The 15,022-nt window shown below is 40.4% G+C and overlaps 1 non-coding gene across 1 annotated transcript; it reads right to left on the minus strand.

Moving 5' to 3' along the window:
• Positions 1-5,707: 5,707 nt before the first annotated feature.
• On the minus strand, positions 5,708-5,814 carry LOC131238427 (small nucleolar RNA R71). Its single transcript, XR_009167837.1, has one exon. It is a non-coding gene; the product is annotated as a small nucleolar RNA R71 (small nucleolar RNA).
• Between the last annotated feature and the right edge of the window lie 9,208 nt (positions 5,815-15,022).

The raw sequence follows: 15,022 nt of genomic DNA on the forward strand, positions 1-15,022 counted from the left end.
CAGTAACTTCGTGGTCCAGCAAGTGCAATCAATACCCATGTCGTATGCTGAATCATAGGCCTAGGTAACCTGAGGGTTGCCTAATCCGTTCCCGGCTCTAATAGTTCTAGCGGTCCTTCCGTCCATATGATGGGGAGGCCCATTTCCTTTTTGCTATTGGCCCACCCCAAATGTAGTCCTGTAAGCCATTCTTGACCCATTTTCTTGAAATATATAATCTATTTTGCGAAAAAAAAAAATGCTGAATAATAGGCCTCGGTTCCATGGTGATGAATATTTAACTACTCTTCATGTATATAGATATATGGCATTACACAGAATCCACCACTAGATTTTTTGATGGATCCACGGACAGAGAAACTAATCAAGACATGTATAAATATATGGCATCACACCAAGAGAAATTTACTGTCGAATTGTGTAGACACCCCACCTAGGCTAGCATCTTCAGAGAACTAGGATAATCCGAGAGCCATGATCATATCCTAAACCAAACCCTAACCCGAACCTCAGCCTAAACCTAAGACCCAGCCTAACCCTAACTCGAACCTCAACCTAAATCCAAGACCTAGCTTAACCCTAGCTTAAACCCTAATACGAACCCTAAACCATTGCCCAAGCCAAAGCGTACATGCGAATCAGTACAAACCCTAAAAACACACTCGACCATTTGAGCCCAAAAGCCCGAAAGAAGACTTCCAAACGAGCCAGAGCACCAAAGGAAGCCCACCGACCAAAGCCTAGACCAAACCTAGCCCGGGCGGTAATCAGACTAATATGGGCGGTAGTCGGACTACCGCCGGTGGTAATCTGACTGCCGCCCTAGAATGGACCGGTGTCCCCTCTGCGGCAACAACTGTCTCTCGTCCCAAAGTCAACTTTTATATGGATTTACCTACTAGCTCACCTTATTTACCATTTTACCTACCTCCAAGAGCTTATGAGAGCATGCCACATGACATCCCTTCTCCTCAACCAATCCCAAGCTACCATTTCAGCTTTTACCCCTCACAAACCCAACAATTACCATAATGCCATCCCAAAAGGCTATAAATAGCCCTCTCTTCTTCACATTACAACAACAACAATTCACAACGACAACAACATCTCATTTCTAAAATCCAAGTGAGAAAGAGGGAGAGAGAGGAAGAGAGTAAGGGTGAGAAGGAGATTCCAAGCCTCTAAGATTTGATTTTTCAACTACCTCTTAGCCTCCTCCCAACCATCTCAACCCCACAAGTCTATCCTGGATTAATCATGGTGTAGTCCATGTCCTAGCCAACTCAAGATCAAGCCAAAGATCTTTTCATTTTGTTTATATACAAGCATTCATCACAACATCTCTTCCCTTCTTAACCCCCTTGCTTTTGTAGATCGTTTGTGAACGTATTCTCTGTGACTTGCAGTACATCGGATCTTGTCACATTAAAAATTCTTAGTGATCTAGTCCACTTTTCTTTACTTTTGCATAAGCATCATCACATCTGCCTTCTAGACATACCCCTAGACATATGCTCTATAGCTTGTCGAAATCTCGAATCTCGTCACATCAAAAATCCGTGTATGCCTAGTCCTATTCCGACCACCTTATTCATCCCTTGAGATTTCCTTACTACACCAAGTAGAGACAGTACATTTGTACGGGCGGAGAGGGTGTCTAACACCTTCCCTCTTTGTAACTGAGGTCCCTTACCCGGAATCCCGGATCACAGACTAGGAGTCAATCTAAGGTAGGAAAATCTTCAGATTTCTCCAACCTTACATATTCCACGGATTCTAGCCGACTGCAGGTTTTGAGATTAAGTGGCTAGTGGCGACTCCAAACTGACAGTCAAGGTTACATACTCCCCACATCAAATTTTGCCTAAAAGCGTGGGCACCGATCTCCCAGCGTTCACAGAATGACGACTCCACTAGGGAGTTGTTAGAGCGCACCAACTGAGACTCGACTCGAAAGTGTGTGGTATTCCAATCTCAATGGACATTCTTCATATATTACATACAAAAACATAAAAAAACATCTTTGGCTTACACTTGTTTGGGCATCAATTCGAGCTATTACTACTCAATCCCATGCAGCTATGGCTACACATGAAGAAGAGCCGATAGCTTTACCAGCTCCTGAAGCATTAGCATCGACACCAGTATTGGCACCGGCACTGGTGCCGACACCTTCGACAATTCCAACAGACTTACCAAATACTGCAGCCATGAATGATATGGATCAAAATCTCAAGGCATTGCAAGAGCTATTTCTTCGCCTGGTACCAGGCGTCATACTGAGCATGTAGGTGTTGAGGGTCAAATATTGCATATTAGACCCCATTTATTAATTGATTTTACGAACATAATACCGTTTACCGCCTTATTTTAATCATGTTTGTAATGCAAGGAGAATTTACGAGCATGGACTGAAAAGGATGCTAAAAGCATGGATTTAACGCTCAGAAATCACCAAGGCAAGGGATGGACTTAAGGGGACTGAGATCGATGATTTTACATGGCCGAGATTCAAGAAAATAATGTGTGTCACAGTAAAGAGGCCTGAAAGTCGTCCAGAATGCAAGATCACAGGGTTCCCACCATTCGTTCGGCTCAAAACTTTAGATCTGGCCTGAGGGCCATAAATTAACCGTACACATCGAAATTAGCCATTGCATCCCTGTGGAAGTGGTCTAACAGTTAGATCAGTCCATGAATTAATGATGTGGGGCCCACCTAAGATCTGGATATGCTTCAAGTGCGGTTTCAACCAATTATATAAGGTGACGGAACGGATGAACGAAGAGGATTTCTTAGCAACATCACAAGTGGACCCCAACAGGCACTGCCAGTGCACAGGGCACAAGTGCACTCAACGTGCACTGGACAAATTCCTTTGGTCAAAGTCAGTTTGACCGACTTTCCAAAGAAATAGAGAAGGCCCCTGTTTCACGCCTGCTGCATTTTTGAACCAAGCTGATTGCTAAGGTGGGCCATTCGACCCCCATCATGACTCGGTCGGGAAATCCGGACCATCCATGAGACTCACATGGCCCCTCTCACTTAGGCCTAGGTGGCGGTATTTCAAAAGATAGCAAAGAACAAATCTCAACCGTCCAAACGTAAGATGAACGGTAGAGGAAAAGATCCTATGGGCCTCATCAAAAAAAGGTCAAAAATACACATTTCCGATCGAAATTTCGAGAGGAATCCGGTGGATGGCGTGGATTTCTCAAAAGTCAGCTGAAGTGGGCCCCACCAAGCATCAACGCAGACCACTTTCGTAGGCCCTGTTTTTGCGTCCGAACGCTGACTATTTTTGCGGTCAATTGCATGATCATGGAAATAATCGGATGGCCAATCTGGACCGTCCATCTTGTAGTCCATCCAAAATCGTCCAGAGGGGCACTATTTTAACTACTTTTGATAGATGCTAGGAGGACCAGCAGGAGCAACTTCTCAGGCTTTCACGCAAAGCGCCCGCATGACTGCGAAAGGAGTGCATAATTCCTTACGCACTCTACTCGTCTGATTTCCACTGACTCGAGCACCCCTTACGCACTCACAGCCGACCTCCATCAGCTATAAAAGAAAGAGAAGTGAGAGAGAGTATTCATCTAATCTTTTGGACGACAGTGAGAGAGAATTTCAATTTGCTGTTTTCTTATTTTACTGTTTTCTTTCTTATGATTTTTGAGAATTAGCCCAATCATGGTTGGGTAAACCTATTAGCTAGGGCTAAGAGGTGAAGCTTGTGGCGTGATGGGACTAATTTTAAGGCTTTGATTCATGTTAGACTGAATTGATATTGATTTTTGTTTGATTAATAAGAATGCTTTTAGTTTTTAATGATTTGTCGTGACTTAAATTACATTAGATCTGCGATGGCTTTGAGTATTTCCTTCCCCTTATTTAGATTGTGAAGATAGGAAGCCCTGTTGTCCACCATTGCCCCTTGGACATGGTTGGATGATGGAATCCTTCCTAACATTCATACGTCTTTCTGATTGGTTGTGGATTAGTTTAATTATATTGTTTACTCTGTCTCATGGGCATGGTTTTGTGATAGAATCATATCTAATACTTATACCTTTCATCTCTTTGAAAACTAGATCAAAGGAAGTTCAGATTGAGCTTTAGTGATATATCTTCCAACTGGATGAAGATGGGACTCGAAGTCCAGTTGAGTTCATGAATCAAGCGTAGATCTCCCTGATCTCTACAAGTGGATCCTCTAAATCCCTAGTTTCCTAACTTTGAATTTTACAAATTTTAGTTTCCTATTTTACCATTATTCACTCATATTCACTTGATTTAGATTACATCTTATTCTAGTTCTAGTTCGAGATGCTTTCAGATTACGTACAAGGTTCAGTCCCTGTGGATTCGACCTCGGTCTTACCGAGATTATTACTACATCACAACCCTATACTTGGGGTGGAACATTTTTTTTGGAGCCGTTGCTGGGGATTGACGGTTATGTTTTTCTGAAATTAACTAGTTTTAGAATTAGGTTAAGATTAGGGTTTTTCTAGATTTAGGTTTTTCTATCTGATTTCTAGAAACTAACCTAATTTTTTTGTTTTGTAGGACCCTGACATAAACTTTCTAAATTGGTAATCTCTTTCTGATTTTCTAGTTTTTCTAACTTTTTATTTCTAGATTAGGATTTGTTTTATATTTTTAGAAAATTTTCTAATTTGTTTCATCTTTCCTTTCTTTTATTTTTAGAAACTTCCTAATTCTAGTTTAGAATTTTCCTAATTAACTTCTAGAAACTAGGTTAGTAATTTCCTTTTTTTAGAAATTAACTCATCTTTCCTTCATTAGAAACTTTTTGATTCTAGGTTTTCTTTTAGAAAATTTCTTACTTTCTAATTTAGGTTTAGAACTTTCCTAATTTGTCTTTAGAAACTTTCTATTTTTCCTTTTTAGGAATTTTTCCTTTTTTAGAAACTAGTTTACTTTCTATTTTAGGAACTTTCTATTTTTTAACTTCCTATTTTTTTAAAAGAAACTAACTTGTTTTGGTTTGTTTTGCATGTTTTTAACTTATAGACTCCATTCTGGTAACTTCTTTCCAACCCTCTCTTTCTTTTTAGATTTTTAATTCCTTTCTTTCTCTTAGGTTTAGGTTTAGAATCTGATTGAGGGCTGCGAGTGTTTCATGCCCAAGTGGGCTCGTGACAACACTCGACGTCTCTTGACTGAATGAGGATTAGATAAGGGGTTGACTATCTATCATAGGACTAGACACCGCTTGAAATCCCCTGAGTTAATTGAAGTGATGGCTGAAAACCAACCTCTTCTACCCCAACCTAGGGTGGAGGACATTCATGACGAGAATGAGGTGCATCAGTCACCCCCGCCTCGTACTTTACAAGATTATTTACAACAGGCGGGAGTGAGTACGCCCTCATGCATAGTTTTTCCTGAGAATGCAGGACACATGGATATCAAGCTAGGGGTGATCCAACTCCTTCCTAAATTTCATGGGCTTAAGTCAGAAAATCCGTATTTACATCTGAAAGAGTTTGATGAGATCATAACTACTTTATACTTTCCTAATGTGTCTGTTGACATGGTTAGGTTGAAACTCTTTCCAATTTCTTTGAAAGAAAAAGTTAAGACGTGGTTACATTCACTACGACCTTGATCTATTGGCAGATGGAATGACATGAAAAGGGAGTTCATCAAGATATTTTTACCATACCATAAGAAGAACACCCTTAGAAAGTCGATCATGAACTTCGCCCAAAGGGAAGATGAAACATTTTTCCAATGTTGGGAGCAGTTCAAGGATCTTGTCAATTCATGCCCATAACATGGTTTTGAAACATGGCGCATCACAAACTTTTTTATGATGGACTGACATCTCCCATGCACCAATTAGTCGAGATGATGTGTAATGGGGAGTTTATGAATAAAAGTGTCGATGAGGTGTGGGACTACTTTGATAAGCTTGCTGAGAACACACAATCATGGGACATCTCCCCAAGACCGAGTACTACGTCTAAGCCGACTCATTCCAAGGAAAGGGGTGGAATGTATCTCCAGAAAGAGGATGATGATATCAATGCTAAAGTGGCTAATCTTACCAGAAAACTCGAGGCCATGGAATTAAAGAAGGATAAGGCTAAGGAAATTCTTTATAGTATTTGTGGTTGCAACATTCACACTATTGAAAATTGCTAAACTATATCTGCCTTTTAAGAGGTATTGAATAAGCAATCAAATGCTGTAAGCAATTACGAAAGACCTTTCAGTGGGCCCACCTCTAACACATACAATCCTAGTTGGAGAAATCATCTAAACTTCAGTTGGAGGAATGGATAAACTGCTACACCTTAAGGTTTCCTAAATCAAATTCTAACTCAAGAGAAACCTCAAGAGGATTAGGTTTTAAAACACTTTCAAAAGTAAGAGCTTTTCAATCAGGGTATGCTACAAGCCTTTCAAGACCTTACAAAAGCGATACAAGGACTTAGGGCTGAAAATATGATTGGGAATAAGGGGAGCTTTCCAGCTTAACCTCTTCCCAATCCTAAATCGTAATATGAAGTTAGCGACCTAAGCTCTTCAAATCAGATGGAGCAAGCTAAATCAATCACCACTCTTAGGAGTGGGAAGATCATTGACAAAACTATTCCGGTTAGGGCTGAAAAGCCTAAGGAAGAAGATGGATCTAACCATGCCCCACCAGAGTTAGAATTGGAACCTTAAGGGAAGCCGATTACTCCATTTTCACAACGGTTGGTTGCACCAAAATCTCTCTCTAACTCTCATGATATTCTAAAGGTGTTGAAATAAGTAAATGTCAACATTCCTCTACTTGATGCCGTGAAACAAATATCTTCGTATGCCAAATTCCTGAAAGACTTATGTACGACAAAAAGACGGTAGAATATTCAAAAGAAAATCTTCTTGACTGAGAAAGTGAGTGCCATCCTAAAGCAAGATGTGGCGCAGAAATTCAAAGATCCTGGTAGCCCAACCATATCATGTGTAATCGGGGACTATCGAATTGAGCACGGACTTCTTGACTTAGGCGTGAGCACCAATCTGATTCCCTACTTGGTATACAAACAGTTAGGTTTGGGTGAATTAAAACACACTCTAACCACACTACAACTTGCTGATCGCTCTGTTGGTATACCAAGAGGGATAATTAAGGATGTGTTGGTTCAGGTTGATAGATTTTACTACCCTGTAGCTTTTATCATCCTAGATACTGAACCCATCGGTAATATAAGTACTCAGATTCCCATCATTCTTGGTTGCCCATTCCTTGCCACCTCAAACACAATTATCAAATGCAGGAATGATGTCATGAGTATGTCTTTCAGGAATATGATATTAGAAATGAATATCTTTTTCGACACAAGCAAACGGGTAGAGGATGATGACGATTTCCATGACATTAACAAGATTGTTACTTTCGTAGAAGATAGGACACCCTTTACCTTATCCTTTGACCCTCTAGAGACGTGCCTGACCCACTCCCATGATTTTGATGACGACATGATTAGGGAGATGTGTGTTATGCTTGAGCTGCGCCAGTACTTGAAGTTAACCGGTAGAGGCCACAATTTGAAGAGTTACCCCAAACTGATGAAGTTCCTCTACCGTCTAACCTTAAGCCACCGAAGCTTGACCTAAAACCTTTGTCCTCTGATTTAAAATATGCATATTTAGGTCAAGATGAGACATACCCAGTGATGATTTCTGCCCACCTTGAGAAAGAACAAGAGAGTATGCCCATATCTACTCTCATTGAGCATAAGGGAGCCCTTAGATGGACGATTGCGGACCTCAAGGGAATTAACCCTTCGATTTATACTCACTGCATTTATCTTGAGGATAATGTGAAGACCGCTCGACAATCACAATGTAGACTAAATCCAAACATGAAAGAAGTGGTTAAGGCCGAGGTTCTTAAACTATTGGATGTGGGTATCATATACCCTATATCCGATAGTCAATGGGTAAGTCTAACTCAGGTGGTTCCTAAGAAGTCCGGGATCACCATTGTAGCCAATGTCAATAATGAACTCGTGCCAACTAGAGTTACTACTGGTTGGAGAATGTGCATTTACTACAGGAAGTTGAACACCATCACGAGGAAGGACCACTTTCCTTTACTCTTTATTGATCAGATCTTGGAAAGATTAGCTAGTCATTCCTAATACTGTTTCCTTGAATGGTATTCGGGCTTTAATCAGATAGAGATAACACCTGAAGATCAGGAAAAGACCACATATACATGTCCCTATGACACCTTTACTTACCGAAGGATGCCATTCAGACTATGTAATGACCCTGCCACCTTTCAGCGATGTATGACGAGTATCTTTTTTGACATGGTGGGGCAATATTTAGAGGTCTTCATGGACGATTTCTCTATTTCGGTCCATCTTTCAGCGAGTGCTTAGAAAGTGTTAAATGTGTGTTGAAGAGATGTGAAGAAAAGAACTTGGTACTTAATTGGGAGAAGTATCATTTCATGGTTCATAAGAGAATTGTCCTTAGACATATTATCTCATCCAAAGGAATCGAGGTGGATAAGGAAAAAATCGATCTTATCTCCAACCTACCTCCACCTAAGAACATACGGGACGTGTGATCCTTCTTAGGACACGCTGGGTTTTATAGAAGATTCATAAAGGACTTTAGTCTCATCTCTCGTCCTTTATATAATCTACTTCAAAAGGATGCACCATACGAGTGGATTGAGCCATGTCAGGAAGCTTTCACTAAGCTTAAGGGCATGTTGACCAGTGCACCCGGCATACTGTAAAATAATCTTTAATCATGTCTAGTTTAATACTGTAAGATAATCTATATATTATTAGTACATATGAAATTTGGACAAAATAGGTTAATGGGCAGACTATCTTTTGAAGCTCATATGCACAATATGTATGCTAGAATGGTCTATGATTCGGGACCTAATTCCTAACTATCTGTTGCCCATTTGAGAAATTTCTTGGGCTTATAAAAAAAAATCCCTATTAGCTATATGTTCTTAACACTTCTCAAAGACGGAGTAATAAACTTTTGGTTGTAAGTGGTCGGGCCAACACGGAAGGAAAGTTGTGTAGTGGGTCTGAGCCAGATACATAGATCTTCTGCTTAGCTAGGACAGAAAATTTTGTCATATCAGTTCTTAATCTTATTTGATCCTGATCTTCTGCTTAATCAGAGCATTGAGTTCATTGGTAACTACTAGGATTGAGAATTCGATTCAAATTGCGAATACTTCGCTTGTATATAGTTTCTCTACTCCGTGTTCCCAATTACAATAAGTCCTTGGAAAGGCAATTCTAAAGGGTGTGTTGATTTGACTTCACATTCAATCCGAGGGATATATAAGTTTTCTCTGAGCGTGAATAGTTTCTGATAAAAAAACCTTCCTAAGAGTTATTAAAGAAGTCTATAAGTATCAAGGGGATCCAACGAAGGAATGACGTCTCACTCCAACCTAATCAAGCTAACTAACTAAGTCTGTCTTCCAATTATCTTAGCATAATCAGTCTTTTACATTCCTTAGTATAACCAGTAGCCTAGTCCTAACTTGGGAGTAGTGGTAATCCAATAGTTGTAATCCAAAGTCTACACTCATACGCTAGGTGATTTCATACCATTTCTAGTACAAGAAATTATTTTATCGCTTAGGGTTAAAAGTTGTCTGATTGGAATTGAGTTGCCCGAACTTGAATTTAGCTGTGCTCGAGCACTTCACATATGCCCATACCAACTAAGGAGGTCCTAGGGTTCACATTATTAATTTATTGGATTTCCTATACTATCAGATCTTTCAAAATCTAGGAGTACCTACTTTAGGTCCCAAAACTCTAAATGTCCCAACCTTTGATGGTCATTGTTCATGGACTAAACTACAGTGTTTGGTCTCACTCGTCGGTAGATACCTTTCTAACGGAATTCGAGGGTTGAGATCCCGTTTCGACCCTCGCATGGTGCTTGCAATCATCTCAGCGTTCACCTTCTTCCTCAAACAGCTTGGACGGCTAGGCCCAGCCTCATCCGTGGCCACTCTCTTCTTTCCCATGAGAGAAAGGAGCGTAGAGATCGAGAACACGGCGGTGACAAGCTCAAAAAGAGCCATAGAAGTGGAAAGGCTTGGAGAATGGGGTGGACTTAGGAAGTTTGAGAGTTATGAGACATAAAGATGTAGGCTTTGTACTCAAATAGGTAGGAATAGGGAAGATGGGGAGTTATATGAGATGGGTTTGAGGGAAATGGTGGAGGGATGGAAGATATGGAAGAAGATGAAGCTTGGGGTATATAAAAGGGAGATTTGGAAGAGAAAATGGGATCTTGGAGGGGTTTAAAGGGCTAGGAGAGGGGTGAAATGAACAAAGGGGAGCAAGGAGAGATCAAATAAGGTGGTCCCATACGAAAATTGGCCCCACACGTGCTTGTGGAGGGCAGTGGGCCGCCGGACCTGCGGGCCCGTCGCGGCCTGCTAGAGGTGGCGGTGCCACCACCTGGGGGTGGTGGACTCTCCCTCCTGGGACTCTGAAAACATGCGGAGGACTCCCTAGGTCCCACTAAAAATAGGGTTTTGGGTCCTTACATCCGTGTGATGTATTTCCTCGGTCCATTTCATACATATTTACGCCTTTTGGCATGTTTCAAGTTTGGGATTCACCGACTAATAGCTTAAACCCATCGATTAATGGTCTAGAAAGGAATTAAAATCATTTCACATGATCTCAGATGCATATGGGTTACATTTCAACTGTCATCTCACCCATTGGTGAGGTTTGGGATTCTAATGTGGTTTCTAGATTCCATCGCCCCCTTCCTAAGTCAGAGTGCGTTAGAGTGCGTCGTGTTACCTATAACCCAGGTCCAATTTAATCCAAATCATGCTCTGATACAATCTTGTAACGCTCTGAATTTCGGGGGTCGAGCAAAACTCTACTCCTGAGATCCAAAGCATCACTTATGCAACATGGATAATGATGGTTAGATGTCGTCCATATCAATGCATTAAACAAGAGTGAGATTATACTAAAATAGCATATGATACTCTAGATTAAAGTGTTTCACAACCTCTAGAGTATGAGTATGTTACCAGGCTGAATATAAACATGTATGGTTCCAAATTTTACAAAATATCAAAGTGTAAATGTCCAACTAATCCATAAGTCCCTGTAATCCCGTCGAATCAGTACGGGGTCCACATAAACCTGTATGAGAGCTGAACATAGGAGAATTCTTCCTCCAGGTCTACAAAGTCTAACCCCGTCGAATAGACTTCATCGTCACCTGCATCTAAACCAGAGTATAGGTGGTGTTTTAAAACACCATCCCAGGTGGGAATGAGTAGCTAATTCAGTGGAACTATAAAGCAAAGGTTAACATGTTATCAATTTAGTCAAGCAGTAATGATAAAGCAATACATCAATCATTTCCTAAGTACTCTTATTAATGCAGAAATGGTTTGCTATAATGATACATGCCCTCGCCTGCACTTCCTTAACGACTTTATCTCACGATCGCGCATGACAAACTCCCTAAACGTGCGGTTCCTCACCAAAGCACATGAAATGCAGTGCATGGTTGTGTTAGTCAAGTAATTTATTAGGTTTATTCATATAGCAGATTCGGGAAGCTAAGGTACCTCCCTTTATATCATTTACCCAAACAAATGATTCATCTAGGGTTGTCAATCCTAGTTAATCGTATACGATAGGCAAGTTGTGGGGTCATCACTTACAATTAAAAGCAGTGGATAGGTAAGTTCATGAGTTTATACTCGAGGTCACTCCACTAACGCCTTACCAACTGGAGCGCTATTTTCGAAGGGAGTTTGGATTAGACGGCTCACCCCAACCCATGATGGGACTGCAACCAGGCTATGCTGGTGTAGGCCGACAACTCGAATACAGTGTCCCATACCACCGTATTCGGCTCACAAGTTTGAGTTGCTCACTGGTCACTATGGGGAGGCTCGTCACCCCAGTGTAGGCTGACAACTCGACCACGATGTCCCATACCACCATACCCGGCTTATGAGTATTGGCGGATCGAGGTACCATGGTTAAAATGGGTCTTTACATTGGTAAGTGGTACCTTAATTCAAGCAGTGACGTCCATACATGGTGAACATTCAATAGCCCAATCGATTTCTTAGGGAAGTTTGATTAGTACAGGCACACGCTAATGTAATCGACATAAAATGCATAAGCACCCCGTGTGGCCTAACCACTATCGACAATCGTCGTGCGACCCAGATTCATCGAATTACCCAATGTGGCGAGACTAATTCAGCCACCTGTACATGGATTGTTACCGATTGCCTGAACTACGGCATAGTCCCAATCATACTCAAATATAATAACTAGTCACATATGTTAATCATAACAGCATTTAACAAACAATTCAAACATAATTCTCGTTTGAGCATTTTATCAAATACACTGAACATGTTGTGATACATATGTATTTCATCCATAAATCGCATAGTGGTAATATGATTCCATGAAAGAGCTATTCATATAATTAAGGAAATCAAGAATCTTATACACTTAATAAATATAATCCATAGACAGATTCTCATTCAGACATTTTATCAGACACTTAGACTACACCTCAGTAAATACATAGACTAAATTAGTTACAACATGTGACATAGCAATTCATAACACAACATCAGTCATAAAGCATGTAACATATATAGATCTCACATTAGAAATCATATCAAGCACAAATCAGGATTTCATGTTCATTCAAGCATTTCAACAAACACATGGAATGCATCTATATTCAACATAGTTCACACACATATAATTTATCGAAAATGTCATAACTAACATCATATGGTAGTAATCAAGTTAGACATAAATCATTACTAACATTGAAAGCCTTAAAAACCATAACTTAAATGTTTATACTCCGCACCTTGCGTCGGATTGCTCGTACGAACTTGATTCGTATCCTACGCTCTCATTTACAGAACAATGGTTACCTGAATCATGAAATAGGTTAGCTATTTCGTCGATTCCTCTATTAAGATTCCTAAAATAAGATTAGGGTTTGAATTTCTTACTCAAATCAAAGTTGGAATGGCTCGTGTGGCGATGGTGGGGAGGCGAAACGGCATATGGAGTCGTAGGATGAATCCCAGCAACGATCTCCCTATCTCACTCTCTTCTCCTCACTCTTTTCTCTCCTTTTCTCTCTTCTCTCTCCTAGGGTTAGAGAAAATTTATATGGGAGAGAGAGAGAGAGGTGGGTATAAGGTCCTTATATAGGCCCAGAAGCAATGTCAATGGCCCCAGGGCCATGATATACTTGGGTTATAGCCAAATGGCGACTGTTTCTGACGAATGAGGCTCATCTAGAGGTCCATTACCTATCTATTTTATGGAGTAAGTTCCCTGACAATGGATCTAGGCCAGGTTATGATTTTAGTATGATCAGATTAATGGATCGACTGTGGAGGACCCGTATCAGATCAACGGTCGTTGTCACTCGATCAGGGCCACAAGTATACGGATAAGAGTAGAAAATTTTCCCTGATCCATGGGTGATGTTTGGTCAGAATCTGATGGTCTGAAGTCTTCGATTTCACCCGCAAGCGAATGGTCCAATTTACTTAAGTTTGCGTTCATTTTCTAAAGATATTCGCGTTTCTCACACACTTCGCTAAAGGTTCAAGTTGTGCATTTTTGGATACTATTTGGGCTTGATTCCCATGATGCTTGCCAAGCCCAATAAGGCGGTCATAACCTTATAGTTTTGCGGTAATCGGACTTTTGATGTGCGGCCCAGGTCCGATATGGAGTTTCAATGTTCTCCCAAGAGCAACTGGCTTTTGGGATTTCTCCTAGGTTTTTAAGTAGTGTTGAGTCAGTGATTTTGATAGTTTTGGGTCTTTTCATTTGTACAAGTAGTAGTTCAAGTTAAATCCATCAACTATTTAGCTCAATACTTAACCAAATTCTGCCCTAATTATGACGAAATAGGGTCTTAGGGTAGTTCTATGTCCCTTTTTAGCACTTTATTTAGTATATTATTTTAATTATTTTTTTAGTAGTTCATCATCAAGTCTAATTTATCTCTACCAAATTTCATTAAATTTTGTGTTCTAAAAAAATTCTAAAAATTTTAGAAGTAGCAGCTGTCCAAACTAATGATTTTTGGATAGTTGTCACATCAACCTAGATTTATCTATATTAAAATTATTATTATTATTTTTCCTTATTTTTATATGAAACTAGACTTATCAAGCTTCAATCTGGATTTTGAATCACCTAAATCAGAGTTATATTGAGGGAGATATGACTTTTTGAAATCGGTCAAAAACTGTAGAAAAATGCAGCGAGGGTCCACCAAAACTTGGAGCACCGGCGGCGTGCCGCGGTCCATTGGAGAGCCGAGCGGTGCGCCGCTGCTTTGGTTGTATGTACGATTGACCTGATCTCCATATCTGGATAGTCGTACAAGACGAATGCAAGTGAAAATGATTTGATTTATCTCTGGAAAGAATAATCAAACTCAAGGTGATAACAATCCATTGTAACCAAAGTATCAGAATCAACAAACTGCATGGCAAAAAATTACCCGCATATACCTAGTTCGGGATATTCAAAAAGTTTGATCGAGTCCAAGTCGGCTTAGTGAGTTCCCCATAAGGCTACATCGACGCGCAGGGTAGCTAACTACTTTGAGGATCAAACAGAATGAATACTCCTAAGGTGATTACGTAGTAAACGAAACGAAAGATCCAAATAGTACGAGAATCCTCGTAAAGCCGCATCGACATGCAGAGGCACTACTCTTTAGACTTACCCTCCAATGCTATTAACAATCTGACATGAAAGGGTTGTGATTCATGGCCCGTAATGTCGCAAAACACGCAGGGACAATCACAATGTTTTCATCAACCCTCATGATATGTACGAGTCATCTCTTTTTCAAACAGTCAACTGACAATGATACAATGGCAAGTAATAGATTCTAACCACTACCTTTTTCTAACTAGAAGGGTGGGGTGTCCACTCGCTTT

This window comes from Magnolia sinica, chromosome 2, assembly GCF_029962835.1.
Source record: "Magnolia sinica isolate HGM2019 chromosome 2, MsV1, whole genome shotgun sequence".
Taxonomy (NCBI): Eukaryota; Viridiplantae; Streptophyta; class Magnoliopsida; order Magnoliales; family Magnoliaceae; genus Magnolia; species Magnolia sinica.